General features: G+C 34.5%; 1 long non-coding RNA gene across 2 annotated transcripts in view; it reads right to left on the bottom strand.

Moving 5' to 3' along the window:
• LOC141448083 (uncharacterized) overlaps positions 1-23,226 on the bottom strand; it is a 234,509-nt gene that overhangs the window by 169,882 nt on the left and 41,401 nt on the right. The window lies entirely within an intron of this gene.

Here is a 23,226-nt window from a genome sequence, read left to right as displayed (position 1 = left end):
TTGAAACCATATCTTCCGGTTATGGTCTTGACGCCACTTGTGAAGTATGCTACTACTTACGAGTACATCCTGAATGTAATAAATGCCAAGGTCCTTTTATAGGACTTTCTAGATCAGGGCATTTTCTTGAAAGAATGATCAAATACCAAATAAATAAAGGGTTTTCATGAAGATGGATGAAGCTGCGAAAGCAGTTAGAGTTACACGCGTTCTAAGATGGATAAAATCAAAGTTATTAAAGCCACAATTCCGGGACCAAATCCACATTTCCATCAGAACCTATATTTGAACAATAATTAACAGCTAAACACTTTCTAATGAAAATACAAATGAAATTTTCACAAAATTTTCCTCAACAAAACCAGTAAGAATTTGCAGGAGGAGTTCTCCTTGTATTTTACAATTAGAATATGGTAGGTATGATTTTTTTTAAGGACTTCCGCAATCATTTTAGGACTTGGCCAAGAGTCAATAAAATTGTATTCGTGAAATGTGGTCAACAAGGAACCAAAAATAAATATTCAGAAAACTTTTTTTGTTTATTATTGTTTTTTTGATTATAATTATCCTAAATTTGAAAGTTTATTTGTGAATAAATTCTTTGTGAATAGAAATTTATAAATTTGATATTTTATTTATTTAACGTCGTCTTTTTAAGCAATATTAAAGTTGTGGAGAGTAAGGCACTGCATCCTGAATCCTCCTTTTTTAAATCTATTTTAAATTGTAAATAAACTTTTTCAAATTCAAATTCAATTCTTTTTAAGCAAAGCGCTTTAAAAAAAAAAAAAGACCTTAAGAACTGAAAAGAATACAACGGTTAGATGGAAGGCCAATTTCAGATTGATGGAGGGGTGCAAAGTGATGTAACAATGTCAAAAGGAAAGCGAAATTCAAAAGAAAAAGGTCAAAAAGCATTGTTCGACTGAAAAGACCAAAAAAAGAGCGACTGAATTTCAATAAAATTCTATGATACCACAAAATTCTCTAATTACATTTTAATAATTAATGAGAGCGCTAATGGCCAAGGCAGTCGATGCGCCAAAAAAAAAAAAAAATAATAATAATTAATGAGAGAAGGTCCTTTGAGTGTTCCGAACATTTTAATTATAAAATCCACTAATTAAGGTCCCCAAACCATCCTCAATAACAATTTTTTTGAAAAAGCGTGTAGAATAAAATAGGAAGGTATTTGCACTTAAATAGCAAAATTAAACTGCGATTTCAGTACTTCCTTTTAAGAGGAGCAAGAAAAATAAACTGCGATTACAGTACTTCTCCCTAAAAGGCAAAGAGGCAAAGATTTTGAATCGAACGACAATTCATTGATGTAAATCGGTTCACTCATTGATAATTTTAACGAGTGCAGTACTTCCTCTTAGTACGTGTAAGAGCATGATGGCACTTCACAGCCACGTAGAGGAGCTTTGATCACTTCTTCATGCTAAATTTTATCAAAATTGGACTAAGCGTTATAGAAATATTGGTAATAATAGTTTTAGAAAGAGCCTTATTTGGGTGGGGCAAACTCCCCTCCTTATGAGGCATAGCGTCGAGACTTTTAAAGTACAAGTCTGAACAAAATTTCGATTCGAATGACACTTCATTCATGAAAATCGGTTCACGTCTCGATAATTTGAAACGATTGCTATACTTCCTCTTAACAAGTGTAAGAGCAGAATGTCGTTTTAATGTTACGTAGGGAAGCCATAACCCTATGATCCTACCAAATTTTATCAAAATCGGGCCAAGATTTACAGAGAAATTAGAAATAATAATTTTGGAGGGGGCCTTACATAAAGGGGGCTAACTCCTCTCCCACTCGATGTACAGCGTCGAGACCCCCAAAAGGCACATCTACATTAAATTCCGAATCGAATGACACCTCATTCATGAAAATCGGTTCTCGCGTTTAGGCGCTACGCAGTTTACAAAAAAGGTAACAACAACAAGAACAACAACCATTTTTGAAAATGCCGTTTTTGCTCATTTTCAGCAACTTTTTTCTCAAAATCTATTAGATCTGGGTTGTTGCAAAAAAATTACAGTTGTAAAGGAGGATTTGCCCTACATTTTAAAGAAAATTTGGGAATTTTATCTTTTATAGAAAAAGAGAAAAAAAATTGTCAAAGTTGGGAGTTTTTCAACGTTACGCTTTTTCGTGCAGTTTTTGACGATCAACCCTTATACAACTGTCCTACCGGACAGTTTTAATAAAAAAAAAAAAACATTGGAAAATAAAAATAACATCAAGTACTTGATGAAGAGTAAAACAAAGAAGATTCAATGAATCACTTGTAACAAAAAGAAATAGAACAGAAAGAAAATAGAAAAGAAAAACAATGATTTTCATTTTATTTTTTTTATTGAATAACGAAAATGATAATAATATCATTAAGAATAACAAGATAAAGAAATGACCTAGAAAAATATCGGGGAGAGAGAGAGAGACAGAGAGAAGAAAGAGAAGAAATAACGATATAGACAAAGATCATAATGAAATAAACCTGGACATATTTAAATGATAGAAGTGGGTCAGTGGGTCACCAGAAAGACTCACTAGTCCGAGGGTGTCCACCACCATCCAGCAGCTATAGTGAATGTTGTCGTCATCACTGGGAATATACATACGTGTGTATATATATATATATATATATATATATATAGAGAGAGATAGAGAGATTCATAGGGCAGGTCACAGCATGCTTTCAAATACACACAAATGTCCTCTAACACGTACCCATGAACATATGTGTAAAAGTATGTATGTACCTTATCTTATCCCGTTTATTGAAGTGAAAATTTTTGGTGCCCTAAATTTCCTATATTTGAAAGGTTATTGTTTTCTTAGGAATACTAAATGATTAAGGAAAATCATGCTTTGAAAAAAAAAAGAAAAAGTGAGAAATACCATTCATGTTTCATTTTCACGAAAAATTTTCCATTTTGCTACAGAACATTGAATCATACTGTTTATACATCTAACTTATCTCTAACAATGCGATAAGGGATTTATTAAAATCTGATAAACAGGAAGCGCGATATTACAATTTGATGTTTTAACGAATTAAAGGACCTCCAAAATTAACCTTCAAATATCTCAATAACTATTATTATTAGAACATTGAAACTTATGCTATTTATAGATCTAAACTATCTCTACAATATGATATGAAACTTGTTGAAATCTGATAAATACGAAGAGAGATATAGCGGTTTAAAATTTCAACCAATTTTAAATCCTAAAAATTTTTTTGGGAACCTAACCCAACCTAACCTGACCTAACCTAACCTAGGCTAGCCCAACCTTACCTAATATTACCTAACCTCTCATTTATTTTTCTAATCTTTTCTAGTTAATTAAAAATTTAACCATGTATATCTCAATAACTATTTTAAGTAGAACATTGAAACTTATAGTATTTATAGACCTAATCTATCTCTACAATACGGTATGGAACTTATTGAAATCTGATAAATACGAAGAGAGATATAGCGGTTTAAAATTTCAACCAATTTTAAATCCTAAAAATGTTTTTGGGAACCTAACCCAACCTAACCTATCCTAACCTGACATAACCTAACCTAGGCTAACCCAACCTTACCTAATATAACCTAACCTCTCATTTATTTTTCTAATCTTTTCTAGTTAATTAAAAAAATCATGTATATCTCAATAACTATTTTAAGTAGAACATTGAAACTTATAGTATTTATAAACCTAATCTATCTCTACAATACGGTATGGAACTTATTGAAATCTGATAAATACTAAGAGAGATATAGAGGTTTAAAATTTGAACGAATTTAAAATCCTAAAAATGTAAACTTGTTTATCTCATTACCCATTATAACTTGAACATTGAAACTTATGCCGTTTATAGTACTAACCTTTCTCTACAATACGGTAAAACATTTATTAAAATCTGATGAACTCGAAGAGAGATAGTACAGTTTGAAATTTGAACGAATTTGGGAAACTCCAAAAATTAACCTTTTATATCTCAATAACTATAATAACTAGAACATTGAAACTTATACTGTTTATAGATGTTAGTTTTCTCTACAATATGGTAAAAGATTTATTAGAATCTGATAGACATGAAGATGGATATTACAGTTAGAAGTTTTAAACGAATTTGTGTACCTCCAAAATTTAACCTTCTGTATCTCAATAACTATTATTACTAGAACATTGAAACTTATGCTATTTTTTTAGATCTAATCTATGTCTACAATACGGTATGGAACTTATTGAAATCTTACAAATACGAATTGAGTTATAGCGGTTTAAAATTTGGATTGGATTGAAGGTTAATGGACATGATATAGTAGTACATGTGTCACTCAGAGTTAAATAATTATTTTTCGTCAAACTTCAGGAAAAAAAAAAAAAAAAAATCATTTTAACTAGACAGACAAACTGATGACATTTCAAGAAGATTAATACAGATGTAGTTACAGTAAGATATAGCTGTGTATCGTATTTGTGTGTGCATATGAACGACGTCAGTGGTTTGGCTTGTGAACAAAATTGGTATCGGTTTTTCTCGTCTCCCCTCGGTTTGTCATTAAGTCTGTGCGTTTGTTGTATGAGAGAGAGAAGAAAAATCAAGTGTGAGAAGTGTTGAGGCCAAGTGCAAGGTAAACTACACTGTTAAAGTTGTTTAGTTACTGAAGAAAAAAAACAAGACGATACGACAATAACCGTTCACAAAACGCTCTTTAACGAACATAGTACTTAGAATTATGCCACCAGAGTGCTCTCTCTCTCTTTTATAAGGTCATATTGAAATTATAATTTATAAAAGATTTTTTATTATTATTAAAGCTGTATTTTTAGTAACAAGGTTAAATTAAGGAAGCCATTTTTTTTTTTTATCTTACTGGATAATATAACTGAACATGATGTTTACTTTCACTTACTCAGCATAACCGGAAGTGTTACGATCGTAGCAACGTGTTCTGAGGCCCTCATTACAAAAAAGTGTTTTTTTTTTTTGCTGTGGGGTGGAAAATTGTACGCTGAAAGTCTAGTTAGTTCCCCAGTGCTGAATAATAGCGCTGATTTTATCTCAGATCGGTTTCAGACTTTCAGCTATCGTCAGAGGTTAGTTGATTGCAATGAATTTGACTTTAAACTATGTTTCTATCTCACATTGTAGTTGTTAACTGATTAAGGGAGGTTGCACAAAATTACACGCGTTACAAGGGTGTTATTAACTACTTATATTTTTGTTTATACATACGCAAATTCTCCCCATTTAAAATGCAACACCAACTTTACATAACTAAAATATAAACCCTATGTAACCTCCCTAACTCGGTCAGCAAGTATACAGGGTGTTCATTTTAAGACGGCTCCTCAATAGTATTTAATGCTTAAACGTTTGATCTGAGCAAAAAAATAATGGTAGAGGAAAAATTTGTTGCCCGTCACCTCTAATTTCAGAATATGTGACTTGATTTTAGATTTCTGCCCGCATATGCGGCTGACGCGCGACCAAAAGTAAGGATTCGTAGTTGACCCCCACTCTCATATATACAGTTTTAAAGAGTATAAAAAGTTATGAAAGAAACCGGAAACCGCAATTCGATATCATTAAAATTAAAGGTATTAGGCCATTTCAAAATCTGGTATTTATTAATCATATTTCAATTTTTTAACTTGTTATCAAAGAGAAAGAAGAGCACGCGATAGGTCATTTTTATGTATTTTTTCATCCCCTTTCTACTAAAAATATTGCCAAGGCAGTAAAGCTGGTATTTTTCTTAATATCGGGAAATAAGTCGTTTTCCGAGTGATTTTTCTTAGAAAAATCAAATGTTAAGAGCTTTAGATGTTCTCAAGCACACAAAAAATGGCTAAAAATTAATTTTACATCTGTTACAAACAAGAAGGTTTAATAATTATTTGGTAATTTTGGGAGAGTCGAGTCACATATTCTAAAACTAGATGTGACGGGCAACAAATTTTTCCTCTATCTTTTTTTGTTGATCAGATTAACCGTTTAAGCATGAAATACCTTTGAGCCGTCTTCAAATGAACACCCTGTACTGTGAGGACAAAAAAGAAAATTGTTAGAAATAAACATCTCCACACTAAAGTGATAAATCAAACCTCTGATGATGGGTGAACGTCCAAAAACCGGTCAGAGATACAAAAACAAACCAAAGAATCCAAAAAACATTGAACAATCAAACTCAAAAACGAAAAATTGAAACAAATACAAAATTGATAATTCGTTTTTGGTATTCCCACAGGGCCTTACAGAAAGTCAGCGATCCATTGATCCATAAATCCATTATTTACCTGAAAACAGTTTATAAGTGGTCCCCCTCCACTGTTTTAGAGATTACCTCCAAAACGGTAAGATTTCTCTCCTTAAAAAACTGTTTCCGGTAGGACAGTTGTATAAGGGTTGATCGTAAAAAAACTGCACGTAAAAGGTGTAATGTTAAAAAACAAAACACCCAACTTTGACAATTATATATGTATAACATTTATGAGGAGCAATAGGTCTAATTCAGACTTCTTTTGCGGTGGCGTTAGGATGAATACTTAGGAACAGGTTTTTATTAGGTCGGTGAGATCTAATAACATGGAGCTTATTGGACAGGCATACAAAATATTGAAGGGGCTTCAAAAATAAAGCTGCAAAAATTAAGTAATGACATTCAAGAGGATGAGTTCTGTAAGAAAATTATAACTAGAACATTGAAACTTATACCGTTTATAGGATGTTAGGTTTCTCTACAATACGGTAAAAGATTTATTAGAATCTGATACAAACGAAGATAGATATTACAGTTTAAAGTTTGAAGGAATTTAAAAACCTCTAAAATTTAACCTTCTATATCTCAATAACTATTATAACTAAAACATTGAAACTTATGCTATTTATAGACCTAATTTATCTCTAAAATACTGTACGGAACTTATTGAAATCTGATAAATACGAAGAGAGATATAGAGGTTAAAAATTTTGTTCGAATTTAAAATCCTAAAAAAGTTCTGTAAGAAAATTGGGGACAAAATGGTGGATGATAACGCAAGATCTTGTAGGTAGATGGGGCTGTACCTTCTAGACAATCAAGAAGATGGTACAATAAGCCTCTTTGCCTGCATTGCTGAACAGAACTGTCCCCAAATGTCCCCAATAAATGAATGCAATATTAATAAAAGTATTGTTGGAGACCAGCGAAGCTAATATGTATTGTGGTACTGAATTCGATTCCCGGTCTTAGGCCTTGGATTTTATTTAATGGTTAATCAAAGAAATTGATAGAAAGTATGTTTGCTAGTCGCTTCTGTCCACGACACCTAATTGGTAGTTGGACGATAAGCTCCGCCTGAAAACATAGGCGATTACTTTACTTTTTATTTTTTTTTTCTAAGCATTGTTGGACTTAAAGTATGTGAAAACTCTGTTAATCGATTTATGAAAAATGATATAAATATCGACAAGAGGAGATCCCATCGAAACGAAATCTAGTGAGGAAGACCCTGGACCATGTATGGAGGATTTAGGATATCTGTGGGCTGGTGCAATTAGTCTTTTATGTAGAGACTAATTTCCCCCCTCCCAAAAAAAGTGAGGTTTATGGATAACAGCAGATAACTTAGCTGTAATTAAAATATCTTTCCAAAAAAACTTTATTGATAGAAAAATAAAACTCTGAACTGGAAAAAATTTAGAAGAGACAAGAAAGTAAAGGTAACGGATTAAAGAGTAAAGACTGCAATCTGGTGAGTGAGATAGCAATGAACAACATGATGTAACTCTACGAGCTTGGCGAACATAACGGTGCACCTAGCAGTTCGCTCCAGGAGAGCGCCAGTCGTCCTTGGCCAGCCTTGAACATCAAACCAGGAAGTACTGGACACAGGCCTTCTCTTTTTATTTCATTTTTTTCTAATTCCTGCGGGGGCCCCTCTCTTGTCCTCTTACTTTATATAGTAAACGTGTTCGTGTATTTGGAGTCTTAGTCACACACACAGACACGTACTTGCACACTAATACTTCCAGAACTGGCCATAGAGTCCTTGAAAATTACGGTCAACCTTCAGGAGTTAGAAGGTTGAGTGAGTGGTGGATACAATCAGAGATAGAGAGAGAGAGAGAGATAGAAATGGCCTACCTCAACAACGCTCAAAGTGGTACGAACATGAAAAGAAATACCCAACCGGATCAACAGAACCCTCCTACATTTATCCCCACCTAATTGATTCTATTTAATGGCCAATTTGGTCATCAAAACTTAAAGTGAGAGAGAGAGAGAGAGAGAGAGAGAGAGAGAGAGAGAATGGAGGTAGTATTCACAAATTTGCCACACCTCCAGGTGCAACAACAACATAATAAAAATTGTTTACAACATAACGAACGAGGAAAGGTACATCCGGCTTACGAAGTAGTAATATTCATTTGTGAATTTGTTTTGTCACAAATCTTTTGCGTGTTTTCTGCTTTTTAGAAGTCTTAGGATAAAGGAACTTGAAGGAATCCATTTTTTTTTCTTTATTGCATCCTGTATAATGTATATTATATATTAAATTAAGGTCATATCTGCTGAGGACGTGATGAGAGATGCCAACCTTGGCTGTGAATTGAAATCCGGCTTGATCACTCCACGAGGCCACATGCCGTTTCTTCGTTTATAAACAGCGCGGAGGGTTATCCGGCTAAGAGTGGAGAAAAAAAACACGTTTATGCTTTAAGTGTAAAAACATAGCAGGAAGTTGAGGAAATCTTGAGAAAAACTAAATCAAAACAGAAGAAGAGTAGATTGTAAAGGAAGTAATCATAACGCAAGATCGCTGCGACTGCGAACTGTTATGATAAATTATGTGTGTTGTCTTTATGTTGAATGAGAATAAGTAGGGTGTGTTAGTGTACTACGTGTGAGGTGATGTGCTAGAGTTTGCCTATGGGTTTGCTAGATCCAATCAGATGTAACAGTTCTTTGTATTTGGGTTTTTGAGTGTGCTCTAGGAAATCTCCGTTTTGAGATACCAGAGAAGCGCCAAGAAGTATACCAAAAATCTCATTAGAGAATTGTTCATCTTTTTTTTTTGGTGACTCTGATTCATTAATCCAAAAGAAAGTGAGATAATTCCCAATTTCAGTCTTAATTTTTTATTATTCACCCCCCCCCCCATCCAGGGACTAAGTCATTTTCAGGGCTTACGCTATTTTTACAAATATAATATCTTCAGCGTAAGCCCTGAACAATGATCTAGTCCCTAGGTGGAAAGACTAGATGGAAAACAAATAATTAAAAAAAAAAAAATGACGAAGTTAAAAAATCTCAAAATTTCGAGACTCGAAACCACCATTGAAGCTTTTCAGGGGGAAAAAATCAGCCAACCGGAAGTACCGGAATTATCGATTCCCAGGAAAATGCTTTTTTCAAGTAATTCTGAGAGAGAGGGGTAGGGTAAAATTAAACTTTCAGGTGTCATTTCAGTCAATAATGAGCGACCTGATTGTCCCTTTACCAGTTAAGCGAGTTTGGCGTGTATACAAGTCAAACCAAATATCTATTACGGTGCGATCGACGTGTATACTCGTGAAAAATATTAAATTGCCATTAACTATAAAAACTCGAAATTTTAATCAAAATACAATAAAAATATTATTTGGTGGGATGTTTCCTTTATCTTGCCATCAGAACTGCCAAGTATTTTATATGGAGGAGGTTGGTGAAGCCAGCCAAATAATAAATGGTTGGTACATGTTTGGTCTTCACATTAGAGATTGGGAATTACCTCACACAAATAGAAGCTCTCAACACTTGTACAATGCCGTTTCTACCTTTTAGATAGAGGTTAGATTTAGACATCAGTACGAGCAAGATTTCATTTCGCACAGAATTCAAAGCTCTTTTCTTCCTTGTAAAAGCACTTGCGTCCCTAGTTAAAACTAGGCAATGCATACGTAAAGCGGTGCAAGATTTTGAATGAGCACAAAATATGCCCTGTAATCTCAAGCCCCAGAGAGATTGCAGAAAAAGTCGCTTGCAGTGACTATTATGACGTTGTAAAGTTTTGGTTGTTTTGCCCTGCATTCGACGTGTATACACGTCATTGTCTGATTTTAATTTCGCACATTGTGGGGGGGGGGGGCTTTTTTAAAACTAAATTCCACGCTTAACTGGTTAAGATATAACAGGAAATTAAAACCAAAAATCTGAATTTAAATCGATTACACGAAGAGAGCACTCAATTAAATCATTTTTTGGGAGGGTTTTATCGATTTATACGCACAAATTATTCGTTTCTAAAAACCTATATTGCCTAAATTTGGGGGCAAAATTGGGCGATATTATCTAATCACCATTTTAATAACCCCATTTTCAATAACCTCTTATTTTATTTAATAATATTGTATAAAAATAATAAACCACTGTTTTTCATCACCCAATAAAATATCCTTTTGTAGTTATTAAAAAAATTCCAAACATTTAATTAAATTCCTTTATGTGAGCCTCAAGGCGAATTTAAAGGTCATTAGAGCAATATTTAAATGGCCACTTAGGTAAGACTGCAATCTCACAATAACTGCCCAAGAACTAGGAAGACATTATCAGGATAAAAATAAACTCACCCACATTTATGCATTATGCATACATACAGAAACTTACAGACATACATAATATATATCTATGTATACGAGTACATAAAGGCTAGGCCAGACATCAGGTTGAATTAAAAATTTTAAAAGAAATAACGTCAAGGTTCTTATTGAGATCACTTTTACTTTTCTCTTATGATTGTAAGAGCAGAATGATTAATATTGAGAAAGATTTTTTTTTTTCAAAAATATTGAGACAAATCTGATTGAAACAATCATAGAAGATTCAATTTCCTGCAAGCCTGAAAAAGTCTAACCTTTAAAAAAAGAAAAAAGAAGAGGATTTCACTGTCATGGCCGGTATATCGAGTTTGGAGAAAAATTCCACTACCGAAAGTACGACATTCCTAAATGGATTTCCAATACTTTTCCAGGACAGTTTCCAGAAAATGTTTCTTATGATTTCTTCTTAACTTTAAAATGTGTGTGCGTGAGTTGTTAGTTGTTGTTTAGCTGTAGATGAGGTTGATATCGATGAGTACAGCTACGAACAGGAGATTTCAGTAGCTAATAATTTATAGGCAAGAGCAGAATATTGGGATTTGATTAGGGAGGCTGAATAGAATTAAAGATAAGATTACTGGCTAAGAGTTTAATGGCTAACATCAACTCTAACTTAGGAACGAGTTTAAATTACAATGGCAGTAAAACTGAATGACGAGTAGAGTAAGGTCGTGAAGAGAGTGTAAGAATGAATTCTCAGGGAGTGAATACAATGCCTGGATGCGATTGAGAGTCCCGAGCGGTGGTGTCCTTATATACTCTAAATATAAACTATTTCTAAAAGAATTGGCCAGAATGAATCCTCAGGGAGTGAATGCAATGCCTGGATGCGATTGAGTGCCCCGAGCGGTGGTGTCCTTATATACTCTAAATATAAACTATTTCTGAAAGAATTGGCTGAACTGAATGACGAGTAGAGTAAGACCGTGAAGAGAGTGTAAGAATGAATCCTCAGGGAGTGAATGCAATGCCTGGAGGCGATTGAGTGCCCCAAGCGGTGGTGTCCTTATATACTCTAAATATAAACTATTTCTAAAAGAATTGCCTAGACTGAATGACGAGTAGAGTAAGACCGTGAAGAGAGTGTAAGAATGAATCCTCAGGGAGTGAATACAATGCCTGGATGCGATTGAGTGTCCCGAGCGGTGGTTTCCTTATATACTCTAAATATAAACTATTTCTAAAAGAATTGGCCAGAATGAATCCTCAGGGAGTGAATGCAATGCCTGGAGGCGATTGAGTGTCCCGAGCGGTGGTGTCCTTATATACTCTAAATATAAACTATTTCTAAAAGAATTGCCTAGACTGAATGACGAGTAGAGTAAGGTCGTGAAGAGAGTGTAAGAATGAATCCTCAGGGAGTGAATGCAATGCCTGGAGGCGATTGAGTGTCCCGAGCGGTGGTCTGACGTCCTTACACACTCTAAATATAAACTATTTCTAAAAGAATTGGCCAGACAGAATGACAAGTAGAGTAAGGTCGTGAAGAGAGTGTAAGAATGAATCCTCAGGGAGTGAATGCAATGCCTGGAGGCGATTGAGTGTCCCGAGCGGTGGTCTGTCGTCCTTACACACTCTAAATATAAACTATTTCTAAAAGAATTGGCCAGACAGAATGACAAGTAGAGTAAGGTCGTGAAGAGAGTGTAAGAATGAATCCTCAGGGAGTGAATGCAATGCCTGGATGCGATTGAGTGTCCCTTACATATCCTTAAGCTTGGGCAGGTTCAACTGTTCTGAGCCCTATCTAGCTTTAACCCCTTTAAATCTTAAACATTTGATTCTTTTGAATTTACTAATTCTGTTATAACTTTTAACTGAATAAACTTTCTTAAAAAACAAAATTATTTTAAAGCGTTCGAGGTGGATTGAGTGTAAATTTAAGAAGCCATATTAAGATATCAATGTTATGATGGGCAGTTTTACAATTTGTGGCTAATTTTGGTGAACAATAAAATATGTTTCAGAAATTCGTATTTTGAAAAAATTATGGAATTGAAATATAATCTGAAATCGTGTGAGTAACCGCATTAGATGTTTTTTTGTTTTTGTTTTTTTAATGGGAACAAAAAACCAAATTGAATGAGAACAACAAGCTGAAATAACCCAAGGTCATGATGGTGGCCGTGATTAGTCCTTGGGAGGGTACACTGACTCCTGGAATGGAGGCTGCAAGAGAGATAGACAGTGATACTGACATCCCAGCCCAGAGCGGAACAGCGAGAGAGAGAGAGAGCGAGATCTATATCGCAGCCAAAGGGGAAGGACCCCAGGCCTTCAAAGTTTGACTCCAATCTGCCCCTGCGAGTTCATGATCAAGGTCATCAAGGTCCTTTTTTTGCTTTTGATATTGTCAATTATTCATAAAAAAAAAGTAAAAAGAAAATCACATAGCATTTATTGCGACCATTTTTAATTATATTGATTATTTGGACCGGTGAACGATTTTTTAAAAGAAACAACTGGACATAGTGGATGCTCCCTTGTAGATCACTATGAAACATTTTCCCGGAAAAACCCCTTTCGGAGCTCATCTCGTGGATTGGAGGGGCTTAAGTTTTCCACCGAGATTAAATTTAGGGCATTCTAATCATTTAATTTAATAATTAAAACGAGGAATTGTTTATTTTTCCAAAATTTTGAGTAAAAAGAAAAACAGCACGTCTAGAGGTGCAAAGTTTTCTGGAAAATTTCTTGCATTTTCAAAGAAAATTACTTAAATTTATGAATTATCATTTACCCATAAAAAGGGCTATAAGTTTTCTTTTTAAAAAACTTTTCTAGGGAAAAAAAGTCAGGTATTCTCAGCGAAATCGAAGTGGAAAAGTGAAAGACCTTCCTGGAACGAAGGCAGAGATATATTTTCCTCCAATACAGCTCTAAATTGGGGTGTCAACAGATAGAGGTAACCACTAGCAACTGCCAACGTGTATGTATATTTCCCAGTTAGAGCAATGAGTCGGTAGTTAGGGATGGATAAAGACTCCCAGATCAGCAGTTAGGGATAGCCAGGGTTTACCAGGGAATTTTTAGCAAGAGAGAGGCGTCAGTAAAGTCAGGCCAACTACCAATCAGGTGTCATAGACGGAGGGGGGGGAAAGCTCATACTTTACAATAAACAATATAAATAATATATAAAAAAATTTGTATATCAAATAAAAACTAGCCATACGCGGGATTCGAACTGGTGATCAACCTCTTACAATGCCATTTTAGGAATAAACATTCCTTGGAACTCTATGTAAACTCTTCTAGCATCAATCTACCCAGATATTCCTAAACTAGCCATCCAAATTAAGAAATTAGGAGGATTTTAGAAGGGATATATACCTCTCCAATCGTCAAGGAACTCAAGGAATAAAATTAGAAAAACCACAGCCTGAATCCTAAACATCCCTTATCTGCCTAGAGATGGATACTCTCCACCACTACTTGACAACAAGTAGTACTTCTCTGGCGGAAGTAATACCACCATCCCTAAGGGATTACTTATCTATAAGCTCCCTTTCCCAACAACTTGTAAACCCTATGCCAAAAACTTTTCGGGATTTACAATACATTTGGCTTAAAGGACGTTGATTATGATGTGTGTGTGTTGGGGGGGGGATTAATTACTCTTAAACTGTTGTAAGGGAAAGTTAAGTTCGTGTTTTTTTATCGATTTGTTTTATACTCTCAGTAGATAAGATACTTAATCGATAACTTCTGCGTCGAAGAACGAATGACATTAATAATGACGTAATTAATTCCTTAATTTGTAAAAAAATTCCCATATTATTTTTACGATCATTACTTTCGGTGAAAGTGTTATTAACATTAGAGTTATTTTCACTTTTTATTGTTTTATTATCATAATAATATAATCGATTTTTGTAATAAAAATGAAACTGTAATTCTGAGAGAAATTTAATTTACTTTAAATTATCTTTTAATATAGTTACTGACAATAAATTTACCATTATTGGTACTGTAATTGGGGTATTGACTCAATTTTGGTGCCACGTGAACTGGTACATTGAAAGGCATAGTGATTTTTAGCCTTTCGCTGGCTAAAAGTAAGAAAAGTATGGCGACCGTGTCAATATTTTCGTAATCAAGTAAACACCGGAAATATAAAATAGTTTTTGCGTATCTGGGTACACAATATTAATAAAAACAAATTACCAACCTCTGGACCAAAAACAAGACTGTGTTGTATGAGCCAACCAATATGAAATCATTTATCAAAGCAAGCCTTAAACAATGGGCGGGAGATGAAGATTTGGATGGAAAGAGCGAGCGGACAAAAGGCTCCATAATATGCTGCGAACTGTTTTTTTTTTTTTTTTGTAACGAATATCTGGACACTATTCTGGCCAGTAAGGGTGCATTCCACTAAGCGTTCACAACGATCACGCTCACGACCGCGGTTTTGCCCGTTACACTTGCTTGCGAGCGTTACAATCGAAAACTCGAAGTGGAATGGACTATGGGGCGTTTTAACCGTTCATGTAAACAAATGTCGACCTCGAAAATAAGTCAGAAGCTTGAAGAGGATGTTTTTTAATTTTAACCCCCTTTATAAGCAGTTATGATAAACTTTATTAATTATTGGTAAAGTTGACTTTCTATTTTTTATATTACATTTTAGTGGAGTATTTATAAAATTTACGTTTAAATAAAATTAAAATGTCTTTTGTGGCAACAGTAGGATATTTATTAATGCAACGTAATAATGCTTTAGAAAGTTCTACATCTAGTTCCGATGAAGAGTGGAATGCAATTTCACAAAATCGCAATAGTGAAAAGCGAAAACTTAGGCCACGTATTATTAACTATCAAAGTGTAATTGATCGATATTCAGTGATTTAGTTTGTAAAGGGATAAGTAATTTTTTATTTATTTATTTTTTTTAGACTTTCGAGAAACACATCCTATTATTTGGCATGAGATAATACTTTCATTTACATGAGATAATTTTTTCGGTCGCCATCTTTGCTTTTAAAAATTGCGCCAAATTTCTGAACGCCCACTTCGACCCAACTCTTAAGGTGGGGCGTTGTGGGCTTCGCGTGAGCGAAAATAATGACATCATTAGTGACGTTTTCGTCACGACCACTAGTGGAACGGCTGAAGGTACATTTTGATCGTTGTGAACGCTTAGTGGAACGCACCCTATCTAAATAATAGCATGAGTCCCCTTTGGTAAAAAAAAAAAGGATAGACTTTTGATGTCATCCATCAAATGTGTTGGTTATTGGCTGATATTGGTCAGTTTCTGAATGATGACTAAATAATATAGAAAGCTTAAGATAATTACTAATTATTGAGCAAGATGCTGTGATCTGTATCAAGGGGTTTATTGAGAGAATGGCTGAACCCCCTTTTTTTTCATTCTAAGCTGAGTAATTTTGGTAATTGGGAAGCCAGCTGAGAAAATGAGCAAGGTTACATCCTCGGAAATAGCTGCCAAGACAGGATGTAAGGAGTTTTAAGGATTAAAAATTTAATAAAATGAAAGAAAGACCCCTTAAAAAAAAAAAAAAAATAGAAAATAAAAAATAACTAAATTTTCCTACTGAATGTATAATTCCCCCCCCCCCCCAAATTCTAAAGAACACAAAGAGATATTAACTCTCGCATTTATCAGGAAGGCATAGAGATAAAAAACCACAAGTGTGTAAAGTACGAAGAAAAATAGGATGGCCGGTGATTATCTAATACATATATTCATTTGGCATTGGAATATCTTCTTTTTTTTTAGAGAGAGAGAGAGAGAGTGAGTGAGAGAGATGTGGACATTGTATATGTGTCTGTAGAATACGTGTAAATATAGAGAGGGGGGATGGCGGCTGATGGTAATTCTTGGATGTCCCTGGTTATTTACTGTAACATATTCCCACTTCATTTGGTCTGTGTGTGTGTGTGTGTGTGTGTGTGTGTGTGTGTGTCTGTTTTAGCTTGAGAGTGTGCGTTATTCACTCTAGGAAATGCTACAGCATCACCAATGCTACCAACTGATAGCCAAGGTTAAACGCACATTCAAACAATCTATCAGTTATAACCGTTTGCCTTGTTTCACTTGTGAGATTCTACTGAGACCAGAACCCGATTCATTTGATACCAAAAATTAATTTATAGAATAGATATCTGCAATCGGACAGAATTTCAATTTTGATATTCCACCGGAAATATATCAATTTTAAGGTTCTTTTCAATTACCGTAAAAGGGTTTCTTTTTACAAAAAAAAAATTTTTTTGTATTTGTGCCTGTGCTTGCGTCATCAGTCACTTAAGAACTAACAGAGGGCGCCACAATTTTAAGAAAACAAATGGATCAACCGGAAGTCCTGAATAAATTCGTTAATTTTTGTTTTAAAAGTTTCTCACAAACAGTTATATGGATTTTCTTTAAAATCACTGTATGGGTGTTCAGCATAAGACTACCGTTACTTCGGGTGGCGATTCTGGGCATCATTTGCAACAAAAAATTCTATATAAACTATGGCTCGATTCGGCTCCGTTTTGTAGACACTCGTATTTGTAATTTTATGTTTTTTCAAGGTACTACTACTTTTTAGCAAACAGTTGTCTATATTTCTCAAACTATTGTAGCTGTAGTAACTTTAGTAAGCTCATTAGAAAGAAGGTTAAATTTCCTTTTAAATAAGCTAATTTATATTTCAAAATAATAACATTAAGTATTTCACATTGTGGCCCAAACATAAGAAATAGCAAGTTGACTTCATTTTTCTCAAAAACATTTTATATGATAAAACCGTGCACTATTCAGGAAAAACATCTACCTTATATAATCACCTTTCGAAAGGTATACAATGCATTTAGGTTATTTTAAAAATTTATGCAGAAATGTGTGATTAATTGCTAAAAAAAAAATAGGTGTCAAAACAGCGTCGGCATTATAAAAGGAATTCACCTACCATAAGAATATAATTGATCAGAATCATCAATCAATGGTTCATTTTCTCGATAAAAAAAAAAAATAGCATCTAGTCTTAGCTGTAAATTTCCTGTTGGGTCTTTGTAAGGGTAAACTATAGTATAATGTAAGATTTTACAAACCGTAATGTTACCGAGAATTAATATGGGGGGGGTCTAATATTCCGAGTTTGAAGGATATTATTGAGTTCGAACCTTAACAGGGGGATTAGAGGAAAATAGGTGTGCGTTTGGTGGGGACTGAAGGCTCTTGATAGAGAGCTCAGTGGAGAGCCTTAGTTGAGGAGGCCCTGGTCCTTTTAGGGACCTGTAGAGGAGGAGGAGGAGGAGGAGGAAGAGAACCTTAACAGGAAGTCGTGTGAGTGGCAATGAAAAATTAGAAAAAAAAATAAAGTAAAAACAAAATAACTTGGACCAAAAATTGGGGTAAAAAAAAAATAGCCTCAGTGAAGAGTCAGAGCCACCCAATCTCAATCCCAGTATCAATACTCACTATTTGAAAAAATCCCCTCTCCACAAAAAATGGCTATTAAGAATATTGAGAATAATCACTTCAAAACCACACAAATTTGGAATAATTAATAATAATAAAGGCTTAAATCCAAAAGAAAATGCAGAAAATTATTTCGGCAGATGATGGAAAGAAAAAAAAACAATTCAAAATTTAAAAAAAAAAATTGGTATAATTTTTTTCCAAATTTCCAAATTAAGCGTGAAAATTAGTGGAAAAGGTTCAATGAAAGACATCAAAAGTGTTCATTGAATTTGTAACTGCTTCTCTCTCTCTCTCTCTCTCAGTCCCTCTCCCTCTAACAGATTACAAGGAGGTCATCACTAAAAAGTTGTAAATGAATACAAGGTCAACTAATGAACCCGGATGAATTATTTAAGAGATTCATTGTTAGAAGTTTAAGAATAGCCTTAAACTTAACTACATCTAATCGTTTTTAAATTTTCAGTTGCTCTTTCTTTGCCCACAAGTTCCGGGGAAATTCCCTTCACCAGTAGCTAGGCCACTTCCTTCCAAAAAAAAAAAGAGAGAGGGAAGTTGAAATTTCCCACTGAAAATTATCCTTCTTTACAGGACCCCCAAAACCATGTCAATACAATTTTTATTTTCAAGAAAATAGATTCGTATTAATTTATTAATAATGCAATTTTGTAACTGCAATTGTTAGAAATGCAATTTTATAATTGTTAGAAATATTTCATAATACTATTATTGTCACTGATTGTCCTTGATTAATCACTATTTACTTGTTCTACTTAAATTATTATTCATCATGTTAACCTTTTGAGTTATGTAAAAGCAAATATTATTTTTTGTTTTTGTTTTTTTTAAATGATTATTCTAAGAATTAAATTTTTGTTTAATCAATATGCTAAATCTGAATATTAACAAGTTAAACGTGGAATTTAGTTTTAACCCCCCCCCCCCCACAGTGTGCGGAATTAAAATCACGACAATGACGCGTATACACGTTGAACGCAGCGTAAAAACAACCAAAAGTTTACAACGTCGTAATTAGTCACTACAAGCGACTTTTTCTGCAATCTCTCAGGGGCTTGAGCATTACAGAGCATTCTGTGCTCATTCAAAAATCTTGCACCGCTTCATGTATGCTTCAACTAGGGATGCAAGAGCTTTTACTAGGAAGAAAAGAGTTTTTGAATTCTGTGCAAAATGAAATCATGCTCGTATTGAGGTCTGAACCTATATCTAAGAGGTAAAAACGGGCATTGTACAAGGGTTGAGAGCTACTATTTGTGTGCGTAATTCCCCAATCTCTAATGCGGAGACCAAACATGTACCAACCACTTATCATTTGGCTGACTACCACTTTGGTAAGATAAAGGAAACATCCCACAAAATAATATTCTTATTGTATTTTATTAAAATTTCGACTTTTTTTAGTTAATGGCAATTTTATATTTTTCACAACGTGTAAACACGTCAAACGCGCCTAACTGGTTTTGTATTTAAAGGTTTTGAGTAAGTTTTAATTATGATCAAGAGTGGACAAGATTAGATCAAAGAAGAGCCGTCAGGTTTACTTCTATTTCCAAGAATACAGCAGACATTCCTCCAGATGCTGACACAACAAAGGAACAAGGCTTCACACAAATTACAGCAAATTCGGCGGCTATTATCGAAGCCCGTCCGAGTTTCTAACCATAACTGGATAAAAGGAAAATAGATACAGAGAAACAGAGAATATTTAGTGCAAGAGAAGTGAGAATAACAGTGATTCCCTCGCGGAGATCCCGGCTTTGAATCATCAGCTGACCCGGATATATAGGTTATAGTAATAAAACAGAGATATCTATATTGTGAGAACACTTCCGTGGCCAGTAGTGAACAGGAAAAAGCTCGGAGCACCACAATAACCTCACAGTTAATTGACGCGCTTTAAATTAAAAAAATTAGCACATATTGACAGGCAACTTTCTGTCTGCAAAAAAGCTGCAAATAACCTAAAGATTTTCAAGTGCAATAAGCTACTTGATTTCCAACCAAATTTTGAACCTTCAGTCGTTAAGTCCTTCTATTGTGTACGAACAATCAAACCGGAAACCGATCAACTAAATATGTTAATGTATGTCATATAGTTTTATTACGTAATTATATAATAAATCATACGTAATTGTATAATAAAAAAGAAAAAAATACCAATTGCATAATAATATTATTAATCTATCCTTCGAATATAAAAGCAGGTGGTTAAAGGAAAGGTAACGAAAAATACAGGAAGTAGGTTGACAATCGACAGAAGCAGAAGGAAATTAGCATTGAATAGACAAGCGAAGAGGTGCGTATTCGCAGTTGTGACGCACACAAAAAATTTATTATAATTTATTTGCAAAATAAAAACAGCATCAATTATAATAATAAACGTATGGCTGAGAAAAAAATAATAAAAATAAAATAAATAAATAAAGTAATGCAGCCTTGAACCAATAATGGTACTTCCGGAATTTGGTCGTAAAAACTAACTTCAGGTGTTCAATTGGTGTTATTGGTATTTCAAATTTTATTGATACATGTTCAAGGAAGAATTATTTCCTTTAAAAATAATTGATTTTTTTAAAGTTTTCATTGGAAATTATCCAATGTACCTGGGTCAGAAAAAAAAAATATATAGTTCAGCATCACTCAAAATAGAAAATTGCTGTTAGCTCAAATTTGATTTTTGGTTTAAGTAAGTAATCAGTGGTCCCAATAATGAAGTACTAAGAAGCCACGATAGACGAGCGGTTATAGGCTAGACCCGCAAAGCTAAGATGTATTGGGGTACTAGTCTAGCCCTTGGATTTTATTTAATGGTTAATATGAGAAATTTATAGTTAAGTATGATGTATTGCGGTGCTAGTCTAGCCCTTGGATTTTATTTAATGGTTAATATGAGAAATTTATAGTAAAGTATGTTTGGCGGTTGTAGGCTAGACCCGCAAAGCTAAGATGTATTGCGGTACTAGTCTAGCCCTTGGATTTTATTTAATGGTTAATATGAGAAATTTATAGTTAAGTATGTTAGGCAGTTATAGGCTAGACCCGCAAAGCTATGATGTATTGCGGTGTTAGTCTAGCCCTTGGATTTTATTTAATGGTTAATATGAGTATAGTAAAGTATGTTTGCTAGTCGCCTCGGTTCACGTCACATCAATTGGTAGTTGAACGTTAAGAAAAAATAGGCAATTACTTTACTTGCATAACGAAATTTCAGAAAAAAAAAAAAAACCTAAGGGCTACTACTAGAACTGGATTCGAACCCACGATCTCTTCATGGGGTCACTCATAAATTGAAAGTAAGTGAACAGTAGCAATTAAATGTAAATAACGATATCAGATTAGATTGTGACTAAAATTTATGAGAAACGTGAGGAGGGCTAAAAGTTTTAATCATTCCCACGGTTTTGTGTACACACAAGGAGGGTGTGGTGTTTAGTTCTGCAAAGTGAAATTATATCATTTATGTAAATAATCACGTAGTAAATAATAAATATAACCGACAATATACTTATAATATTAATCATTTTGGCGGAGAGGGGGGGAAAGGAAATTAAATAAATCCGTTATTGAATCATCGGCCTTCAAAAAATTGTTAAAAATAAGTAGAATACATGAGCCGAATGAACTGCAGACAGAGGTGGTGGTGGTGGTTGTAATGATGGTATGTAAAGATATTCCAAGTAAATGAACAATACAGAAATAATATTTATTTTGAGAATGTTTAGCCTAACATCACTATTATGTATATAGCGGTACTTCCAATTTTACTTCCTGCGGCAATAGTCGTGATCTAAGTAGCCGTGATCTTATAGAAGTATAGATCAGTTAGTTTGGTCGCCCTTCCCCTCCCGCCACTCTATTACTCTCTTGGTCTTTCTTCACTAATATAGTTCGCCATTTTTTTTTTTTCCAAGCACTCTCTTGACCTTTTAGACAAATTTTTTGAAAGCTGTTGCTTTAGTGGTTGATAGTGCACCGTTTATAAATAGATTACTACATATTGTTAGCTATTGAGATACTATATGTAACCAGGATCCGCAACAGGTTGAGGGGATAAAACAATAAATAATAATGGCACTTAGAGGTAAGACTAATCACTTCCGCTTTCAGAAGTCTTCCCATGAATCAAATTTTTCTTTAAAAAAAAACTTTTTTATTTTTTTATTTTTAATTTATTTTGTAATTAACAATCTGTATACATTGTATACAATCAGTAAATATGGAGAGTATGATGAACTGGTGCGGGAGGAGAGCAGGAGGAGAGAAACTAACCAGCGGTAGCACTCTCTATAGGAGAGAGGAGAATGTGTGGAGGAGAGATAGGAGAATAATGGCGTTTAGGCCTTCAGACTACAAGGAAGTCGCGAGGCCACTGGCGATTCAGTCGGCGAGGAGTATTAGGGATGTCAGAGGAAGCGAGAGACAGTACAAGAGGATTAGAGCTAGTCGAGAGAGCAGTATGGAATTTTTGGTATTTAGTCTTGGCGAGTTGGTCTATAAAGGGAATATTGAGGTCGGTGTGAAGAGTGAGGTTAGTCACCGTAGTAAGGTGCGTCAGCTATCTTTCGGCAGAAGTTTTGACTGAAATGTTTGTACTGTACGTGTGTTTGTAGGTTTGGCTGAACCCCACAGCTCTATGTTAAAATGTTAAAATTAAAAATTAAACCTTTTAAAAACAAATTAAAAAACTAAAAAAAAATATTTATCAACAGTGGGGGCGGAAGTGCCGCCAAGGAGAACACTTGGCCCCGTTCTCTACACAGTAAACACATCAGACATACCTGTACAACCCTCTACACTATTCTGTACATATGCAGACGACACAGCCATACTAGCTACAAGTATACATCCTTCATCAGCTTCATACAAGTTACAGACACATCTACATGAAATAGAATCCTGGGTAAAGAAGTGGCGGATTAAAATGAACCCACAGAAAAGCCACGTTTACTCTCCGGCGGGGCTTCTGCCCACCTGTCCTCTTCAACAGCAATGCTCTTTCTTGTACACAGATCTGGTGCACTACCTTGGGCTCTACATAGACGAACTACTCACGTGGAACCCACACACTAGACTTAAAAGCTAAGCAATGACAAAACGTGCGAAACTGCTTTACACACTACTTGGACGACGCTCCAA

The sequence above is a fragment of the Rhodnius prolixus genome, unplaced genomic scaffold, assembly GCF_049639745.1.
Source record: "Rhodnius prolixus isolate KJV_2025 unplaced genomic scaffold, Rpr scaffold_13, whole genome shotgun sequence".
Lineage (NCBI taxonomy): Eukaryota > Metazoa > Arthropoda > Insecta > Hemiptera > Reduviidae > Rhodnius > Rhodnius prolixus.
Note: the sequence above shows the minus strand (reverse complement) of the source record. Positions and strands in the feature narration are given on the sequence as shown.